General features: G+C 35.0%; 1 pseudogene; it reads right to left on the bottom strand.

The window, feature by feature from the left end:
- Positions 1 to 4,804: 4,804 nt before the first annotated feature.
- LOC146885545 (uncharacterized) lies at positions 4,805 to 8,547 on the bottom strand (annotated as a pseudogene).
- Positions 8,548 to 10,411: the final 1,864 nt, after the last annotated feature.

The following is a 10,411-nucleotide window of genomic DNA, read 5'->3' as shown; positions in this document are numbered from 1 at the left end:
AAGTGACCCAAAATGTAACAACCTTTTTTATTTCCTTCCTCTCTTTTGCAGAGTCTGTTTATTCATATGAGGTGAGATGCATGATATGGATTAAAAAAACTATGTACATGCCACTATGACTAAAAACAACAATTGCAACGCAAGTTTTTGCCCAAGAGGCACTTACTCACTTGTATGTCGATGCGATTAAAGAGCACCATGCATGATATGCAACTAATTAAAAACAAAAACCTACATGAGATGTAATGTATGCGCCTTAAGAGGCATTTATTCCCATGATATGATGATGGAATGTGATACACTCATTTGGAAATACCATGCATGATATGCAAAGTGACATAATGAAATGCATGTTTATGCCTCAAGAGGCGTTTATTTTCATGAGATGGGATGTATGATATAAAAATGCTATGCGTGATTGCGCCTAAATAGGCACTTATTCACATGTACATTAAGCACACAAACAGATGATGATTAAAGCAAGCAATCTCCCTTTGTGCATAATAGAGGTTTGGCGCTTAAGGTCTAGGGTGAAGTACATGCGCTCACCAGGATGGTTCCCTAAACTTAAGGATCAAGGTCACTAGAGTTATGGCCCACTTCATGAGATTTCCCACAACAGTTGGTATACAACAAGGAGTGAGAGTACCAAGGAAACAAGCAAACTCTAGTTGGGGTTCTCACAATGACCACTTGGGAAGTTCATCCACTGTGGCACTGCTACACAATCCCCTCTAATTCTAAGTTACATAGACCCGGGTATAGGGCCTCACTCATGATATGCACAATGTGTGTGTGAAGGGAGGATGATGATACCCAAACCCCACCTACAGAATAGCCAGAAACTTCCCAGGCAAATAGAGCAATTCCAAAATATATATCAAAATAAGCAAAGTAATTCACACACTATTAATCCAAAAAGCAAATATATACAAGCATATATAAAGACAAGAATACACAAATGAAAGAAAGGGGGAAAGAAAACATTAGGAAAATCACATCAAGTTTGCATTTCTAATTAAATGGCTTGACTCTCTAGCCTCCCCAGTGGAGTCGCCAGCTGTCGCAACCAGAATCGCGACGGGAAGGCGAACCGATAAAAGAAAACGGTTTTAAAAAGAGATTTGGAGTCGCCACCATAGTTATTCTGGAAAACTATGGAAAACCATAAAAATAAAACAAGTCTGCAAAAAACCAGATTTTGGATCTGGGAGTCGGTTACGTGTAGGGAAGGTGTTAGCACCCTACCGCGCCCACCCGAGGTCGGTACCTTTAATTAAAAATGCAAAGTTGATGTGATTTTCAAAATATTAATTTTCCCCAAAAATAATAAGACAAAAATGCTAAAAGAAACAAAATATTTTTTTAATTTTTTTGGGCCCGACAAGGATTGACCTTGGTCCTACGTATTCTCATTAAAAATGAGAAATCAGGGTTACGTAGTTCTTTAAAAGATATTTGAAAAACAATTCAGAAAAAGATTTGATTTTTTGGAGGTGAACCTGACAAGGGCTGGCCTTGCTCCTACGTATCTCACAATGGAGAATTAAGGATCACGTAGTTATTAAAAAGATATTTTTGTTTGAAAATATTGATATTTTTGTATTTTGAAAATTTATATTTTTTTCGTATTTTTGAATTACTTGAAAATATGTGTCACACGACGCGAGCGGTCGGACAAACACTAAAAGAGCAAGAAAACTATTTTTAGTATTTTTTTGAATTATTTGGAAGAAAGTGTCACACGGCACGAGCGGCCGGACAGACACAACAAAAATTGAAAGAGAATTATTTTTGATATTTTTAAAAACAAGTGTCACACTGTGCGAATGACCGGACAGACACAAGAAAATATTTTCCATTTTTTATTTATTATTTTTTTTGTATTTTTATAATTTCCAAATATTTTGTTTCTTTTTAATTTTTTTTAAAGAAAAAAGAGAAGAAAAAAAATAAAATAAAATAAAATAAAAATGGGTGGAATTAAAAAAGGGATAAAAGTGAGAAACAAAAATATAAGGGTGTATGAGTAATATGTGAGGTGCATGAAGTAAATCAGGTGTGTACAATAAAAATGGGAGTGCAACAAGTAAAATATAAAACATGCCCAAAATTGACAATAAAACATAAATGAGTAGTGGAGTTAGTAAACCTGGTGGTGTAGTAGGTAGTTACTAGAGGTGTGTGAAGTGGAATATGGGCTGCACACAACAACAGCAAACCAGTCCAAAACAAAAAAGGGTGTGATACTAGCAAATAACAGGGGGGCGCAGAGAAAAAATATACAGCAGCAAAACACAAATTAAAGGAGGTGCAGAGATTAAAAAAGGGGGTGCACGAAGAAGTAAACAACTCAACAAAAATAACACACAATGACATGGGGTGAGAGTAAGTAAAATGGGGAGTGTACGAAGAACAGTGAAACAGGCCCAATTAAAATACAAAGAAGGGGTGCATGCAGTATGGGCAGGGGTGTGCGAAGAAAAAGAAAAGTCAAGCCACTTTCCTTTATTCTCTCAGAGAAAAAAAAACGAAACCCTAAGCTCTCCATGCAGTCTATTCTTCTCGACGCCACCAACACAACTCCAGTCCAGGGACGCGCCTCTACTCAACCTTAAACGCCAGTGACGACGGCGGCCACCGTCGATAGAGCTGCCAGCGCTCGGGTCATCCTCTCAACCTCATTTTTTCCTTTTCCGCGAACGCTCCTTCATTCTCGTATTCTGAGTGCGAGGCTCCTTCGTCACACCTCCGCAGTCGACCAAGACTTGCCACCACCGCACCGGACACTACGATTGGGACACGCGAGCACCATGGAAGCCCAACCCCTGGCCTTCGCGACCTAGATCGCCTCCGCTGCGCCCTAAGCCTTCCATTCTTCTTCTCGCGCGAATCACCAAGTTTTGGGAGCCACGATACCGAGCCCTACCGTTGTGGGACCAGCCGTGATCGAAGCCGTCGATGATTCGCCCACTCGAACTTTGACCCGCCGGCGGCATCGCCGCCAGCAATTTCTCTTTCTTCTCTGTTCCGATTGGATGTATGTGATCGGGAAAAATGTGAGAGTTTGATGCTGTTTGGGATGTAACAGAACACGAATCAAGGGGGCAACAATGGGTTCTGGTGTTTTAGATGGAATTCTGAGGATGAAGGTGTGATTTTTTTGTTTTGCAGAGCACATAATGAGAAAAAGCCCCCATAAGTGAAGAAGGTGAATCCCCCTGAATGAAGGGACCTCTGATGATATTTGTTGTGCCTCTGCCCTGTTCATTTCCTACCTCAAGACATGGGATAAGGCTGAAAGCAGATGTTGCTTCCTGCTCTTTTCTTGTTCAGCCATCATGACCATAGCCAGCTAGCTACCATCCCTACCTATCAGAGACCTTAGATCTTACGTGAACTTCTTCTCCTATTTTTTTATTTCATTTTCTTTTACATTTTTTTATATACATATTTTTTGAAAAAGGAATAAAACAAAATAAAAAAAAGTAAACAAAATATTATTAAAATCAAAATTAAAAAAAAAATTAAATTTAAAAACAAAAATAAAAATAAAATAAGAATAAGAATAAAACAAAATAAAAATAAAATAAAAGTAAAATAAGATAAGAAAAAAAAGAAATAAAAAAAGGTATTACCTAGACAAAATTGGGTGTTGACAGTACCCAACTCATGCAGAAAAGTATCTTCATTGGTCGTGATCTCGTCCATAAGAGAAATAAAGGTCTCCAAACGGGTACATACACACTGACGTAGTGTGTATTTTCTTGTAAAGCTACAACAAAGCAACAACAGTTATATCCTTCTTTACCAAGAGCATATAAATCACATTTTTCAGCACATGGATTAAGTTTAGGCCTAAAATTTACTATGTACATAAACAAAGATAATACAACCAGATTATTTTGGTTAAGAGAATTGAAGCTGTCTATAGTTGTCAACAGAATCAGCACAGAAGTACGATTTTATTAACTAATAAATATGATGCTAGTAAACGTGATAAGCCAAACAAGTTCAGCAAGACCATTCTATTGAAGAATGTTAGGATAACCATATTAGAACTGAAGTCCTATTTTAGTTAAAATTGTTGAGGGCAACTATTAAAGCTCGAATTGTGTCTTAAGCTTCAGCCTTTGATCTAAGTACTCAGAAAGCGTACGGAAAATGGTCAAGCTCAAATCATAAAGAGGTGGTTGCCATCTGTTGGTCACATGATTGTACTATGACTAACCAACAAATCATATTATTCTGTAAATCAAACTATAGCACATAAAACACATAAAGACCATTTAATCAGTATAGTCTAGACTTACTAAAGTATATGTTTAACGACCCTAAACTAGAATGGAAGACACAGATATACTGTTGTAAATTAACACAAAGATACACGGTCTCCTTTTACCGAAAATTATTGTTTTATCATTGATCAACATGAAATAGAGATGGCAAAGATATAAAAGATTAGAAATGCTTTAAATTTTGAAGTCTAATTTAGTTGAAGTTCATGATTCTATTATCAAAATTGAGGAGGGATGTTTTGGCATGAAAGACTGGGGTCCTATCAACTTGAAGTCATTAAGTATTTTTTTTAACCGTTGGTAGTGAAAGATGAATCTGTACTAAAAAGAAATGAGAGAAGTCTTGTATCAATCTTCTTAGAAAAAAACAAGTACAATGTATCATTTTGCAACCATCATCTAAAAGTACTTAATAAAAGCCATAAGTTTAACACACAAAAGGAAAATCTAACAAAAAAATTTCCAAATAGAAAGTGGTACAAATCATTGATCTAATTATTGTACGCCTATTCAGAACTATCATCATTCAAGTCCATTTCTTCATTGTCTTCTTCTGACTCGTGATCATCAAATTCCCCTTCATCATCTTTTTCTTCCAAATCAAAGTCTTGAATTTCCTCTTCTTATGTGTCTTCTTCTATGGCTTCATCTTCTACTTCAACACCATTTTCTAAATCTTGGAAGCCTAAAATAGGTTCAACTTCTATGATTTTATTGACGTGTGAAACTTTGACTTCTTGGTAAGGCATATCATCGTCTACATCAGTAGCTTCTATGCGACCTCTAGGTTTTGTCTTGATTACAGCACACCAGCCACGTTTATCTATTCGAGATGGTGGATATGAGACATAGTATACTTGCCTTACATTGAGCAATTATAAATGGATCATATGACACATATCTTTTATCCATCTGAATATCGACAACATGGTATTTAAAGTCCACTCTTGTACCTCTTCGTGATGGATCAAACCAGTCATAATAAAATACAAATACTTTCTTGGGAGTGCTTGAAGTATTGTACTCTATCTCGTAAATGTGTTTAATGATCCCATAGAAATCATCTTCACCTCCATCTGTAAGCCCTTTTACATAAACCCCACTATTTGTTGTCTTTTTACCTTGACTCCATGCATCAATGTGGAACTTATACCCATTGACATATAACGTGTGCCATTGCTTAACCTCGATAAGAGGACCTAGTGATAAATCTCTCAAGTGTTGGTTTGTCACAATTAAAGGCTCATTATAAACCTACAGTACAACACAAACTCAATGTCATATTTTATTTATTAAACATTGAAAGTGTAATTTAATTATCAAGTACATACTTGATTCTTGAACCATCTAGGAAAATCAGCATGTACACGACTAGAAGTAGTTGAGTCAGGTATTTCCTGAGATTGAAGGAATGACCTATTCAAATAAGTCATTAAAAAGGTTAATTTAATAAAATAATTAACTCAATTATAACAATGAAATTGGTAGTTGGAAAATATTTACTCGAGGTATGATTTCACTTCTTGGCAATTGATCAACACATGAACGTGGACCGAATCCTTTTCTCTTTGTGTTAACTAATGAATTGATGGCTTGCCAGAAGGACGACTTGGTTGGTTGAAGATGGACAATGATGGTTGGTTGGTTTCAACTCCCATTTCATTTCTACTACTTCGCAATGACAACATATAACCTTTGAAATAGTGGGAACAAAAATAAGTTGTTTCTCGGTGTATGTAAGATGCACATATCGATCCTTCAACCCTTGCCCTATTTTTGATTGATCGCTTAGAATCTCCCATAAATGTATTAAAAAAATTGTTTCTTGGTCATGCTTTGTAATCGTTAAATAAATTCATTTTATATGAAATACATTGATCATATATTACCTTTCAAAGGGATACATCCACCTATATTGCACTGGGCCACCAAGTCTAGCTTCATATGCAAGATGAACTGGGAGATGTTCCATTGAATCAAAGAATGCAGCGGGAAATACTCTCTCCAACTTGCAAAGAATTAGTGGAATGTTTTCTTCCATTGTAACCAAATCGTCATACCTCAATGTCGTAGAGCATAAGTCTTTAAAGAAATGACTTATTTCGATTAGGGGATTTAAAACATGTGTTGGCAATGTACTAAATGCAATAGGAAGTAAGCATTCCATGAACACATGACAATCATGACTTTTCATCCCATGTATCCTTCCCTTTTCAACATCAGCACATCTTACCAAGTTTGATGAATAACCATCTGGCACCCTGAGTTCTTTTATCCAACGACAAACTAATTTTGCTTCCTCTATAGTTAAAGAGTAATTGGCTTTAGGCTTAAACATTTTTCCATTAGCTAGCAGTTTCATCTCTGAGTCAGGGCGACTACAATACAAAGCAAGATCCATCATTGCTTTCTCATTGTGTTTTGTTTTACCACTAACATTCATGACCGTGTTCAATATATTGTCAAAGAAATTTTTTTCTATGTGCATGACATCTAGGTTGTGTCGTAAGAGATTATCTTTCCAATAAGGAAGATTCCAAAATATACTTTTTTTCCTCCAATTGTGAACCTCGCCATATCCTCGTAATTTCGACAAACGAGGATTTTCTGTGGCCATTGGTAAATCCCTTACTCTTCCCCAAACCAAGTCAGGTGTCATTGTAGTTGGTGGGCCATCGGTTTCAACTTTCCCTTTTAAGAAGGCTTTTTTATTGTTTCTAAAGGCATGATCACTAGGTAAAAACCTACAATGTGAGTCAAACCAACAATTTCCCCCCATTTTCTAATGTAAAGGCTTTTGAATGCTCCATACAATGTGGACATGCCAATTTACCTTGAGTACCCCAGCCAAACAACATCCCATATGCAGGGAAATCATTTATAGTCCACATTAAACTAGCTCTCATGATAAAGTTCTTCTTTCTTGAAATATCATATGTTTCTACACCATCCCACAACTTCTTTAGATCATCCACCAAAGGTTCGAGATACACATCAATTCCTGCCTTTGGATTGCGTGGTCCAGGTATTAGACAACTTAGGAACATAAATGGCTTTGTCATGCACATTTCAGGAGGAAGATTGATTGGGGTGACAATTACTGGCCAACAAGAATAAGGGATTGTTGATTGAATGAATGGGTTAAATCCATTAGAGCATAAACCCAAGCGTACATTGCGTGGATCAACTGCAAAGTCTGGATGTACCCGATCAAAATGCTTCCAAGCTTCACCATCTGAGGGATGACGTAACACGCCTGAGCTACTTCTATTTTCACGATGCCAAGACATGTGACTAACAGTTTCCATTGATGCAAACAGTCTCTACAACCTTGGAATTATAGGTAAATAGAACATTGTTTTCACTAGAACAAGCTTTTTTGTGTTTGCTCCTGTGCTCCGATCATGATACCTTGGCATATCACAAAATTTGCAACGTATAAGTGCTCCATCATTTTTCCCATATTCATTGTCGTAAAACAACATGCAACCTTGTATACAACAATCAATCCTTCTAGTAGTCAATCCAAGCTTTAATACTAATCGTTTAGTATCATAGTAATTTTTAGGTAAAGCTTTATTCATTGGTGTTACATCTTGAAGAATTTTTGCTATAGAATCTAGACATTCGTAAGGGACATTCCAATTCGACTTGCATGCTAAAAGTCTAACACAGATTGATAATTTAGGCTCTGATGATCCTTCAAATAATGGTTCATTTGACTCGACTAATAGATTATAAAATCGTTGAGTTGCTTCATTCGGAGGCTCTTCGAAGTTCGTTTCTGGTATTTCAAATGACCCATGTTGTCCAAGAGCATCACACAACATCTCATGCATCGAGTTAAATGTTTGTCCTTCAGTCACATGTATACCACTTCCTGAAGCATCGTCAACATGATGGGAAATATTCTTTATGGCTTCCTCGTGATCAATCCAAATAAAGTAGTCAGGCATAAAGCCATGCTTGTAGAGATGGAGCTTGATTGTTTGAACATCAAAAATCCTTGTACACTCACATTTAATGCATGGGCATTTAAGTTGTCTTTCATTAACATAACTTTCTTGTTGACAGGCTATTTCGATAAACTCTTCAACCCCAGCTACGAAAGTAGGTTTCAAACCTCTTCTACCTTTATACACCCTATCATACATCCAATCACGACTTGAAGGAAATGAAGTCATGATCTGTGTATTTAAAGAAGTTACGTATATATTAGATCACAATGTTCAAATCATTCCCTACACATTTGAATATCTTTATGTTAACTATCTTTATGTTAATCATCAATAATTAGCATCGTTATAGTATAACATAAACCTCTAAGAACCTAAGGATGGATTGCTTTTTAGAAAATATTAACAAAAGATGAAATCAAATATTCATCAATGATGAAAACAGTGGTAACTTGTCAAAAAATAAATTAAAATGGATATTGATTGTTGAAATTTGAACTGCAACAAGTCGTAGGATCATTAAAACTTCCTGGAAGGTTAACTTTTACATGTTTTTCACACACACTACTTTGATCATTCTGTTCTATAACAATATAGTTGTGTAAATAATTCTGCAATTACTATTTTAGCTAGTCTTATGTTGTTTGTTCTGTTTTACTAAGATGATTCTAAGATTCTGTTTTGTTTTTGTAAATACTTGCAGATTTGGTTTTGATTGATGAATTTGGACATGCTTAGTGGTTGTTTTTGGTTGATTTTAGTAGTGTTGGGTTTGTTTTAATTTATAGGTTCATTTTAGTTGTTACCTACTATAATAGTTTAACTTCTTGGGTTGTAAATTGGACAAATTTTAGTCTATAGGTGGTATTTTGAATTTGTCATTATTTTCAGTAGTTACCTTAAATTCTACTTTCAGTTTTCTGTTTAAACTTGTATGAATTAGTTTAGATAGATTACAACTTTTGTTCCATGCTTAGCTTATTTTGCTATTTTTGTTGTTTAAAAAATTTGCATTTCTAGGTTCTTATAATCAGATTTTCTTTCTGTTATTGTCTTTGATATCATACTTTATTTTTACCTTTTTGTTATTGTTTTAGTTGCTTAGTATTTCCATTTCTTAGTTTAGTTCAATTCTTAGTTTTAGCCTATTTTAGCATAGTCTTAGGGTGCTATTTTAGGTTTTCAGTAGTCAAATTCTGATTTTCTTGTAGAATTTGATTTTTGAGTTGATTTCTAGCTTTCTTTATTTCTTTTAAACTTTAATACATTTTACCTCTGTTTTTATTGATCATTACATATTTGAATAATTCCCATTTTACTAGTTTTGGTTCTTGAATTGTAGGTGATAGATCGAGTGTCTAATTTGAGTGGATAGCTTTCTAGTCATATTTGTACAGTGCCAAATATAGCCTAACTTGGACAATTTTCCCTTGCACCCGTTTTTGAGCCTATTTTTAACTTTTATTAAATAAATAAGTGTGCTAGATTTTGTTCTACACTTGAACTCGTATTATCCCACCTACATTCATCTCACTTGTCTTAATTAGTGTTAGTTAGCTCTTTTTAAGTCATTTTTAGTGTAAGTGTTAATTAGTTTTGGATTGTAGTAGTTTAGCCTAGTTGTTAGTTGTTTAGCTTCAATAACCTATACTAGAATATTGTAGTCTAGTATTGGTCATAACATTTACTAATTTCAGCATCCTAGTTCTAGAATCAATTTGAGTAGCTAGTTACTCTTAGTTTCCATTTTTTATTTTGTTAGTTCTATAATTCTGCTCTATTAGGCTAGTTATAGTATTTTTACATCTTAGCTTAGTTTGGTATAGCACAAACTGATTTCTAGTTAGCTTATAGTATTTTTACTTTGTATGCATTTGGAGAGTTTTATTGTGTCATAAATCTGCTTTAGAATAGGTAAATTGTAGGTCCTGGTTTGTAGTTTTTAGCAAGTTTAGTCTAGTCAGTGACCTACCTTAGTCTAGTTTGAGTAGTTTTGAATAAATAGTGTTTCTAACCAGCAAGTTTATGTATCTATAGCAGATTCAACCAAAAATACACAGTCATCATAGCAAAACAAAAAGTTATAAAAGATTAAATTGTATATAAGATAAACCAAGCATTTACCTTAATTTATCTCACACTCAAGCAATTAATGTC

Source organism: Vigna unguiculata, chromosome 6 (genome assembly GCF_037176805.1).
Source record: "Vigna unguiculata cultivar grain cowpea cultivar isolate G323 ecotype 2 chromosome 6, ASM3717680v1, whole genome shotgun sequence".
In the NCBI taxonomy this organism is placed as follows: Eukaryota; Viridiplantae; Streptophyta; class Magnoliopsida; order Fabales; family Fabaceae; genus Vigna; species Vigna unguiculata.
The sequence above is the reverse complement of the archived record's forward strand: the minus strand, read 5'-3'. Positions and strand labels throughout refer to the sequence as shown.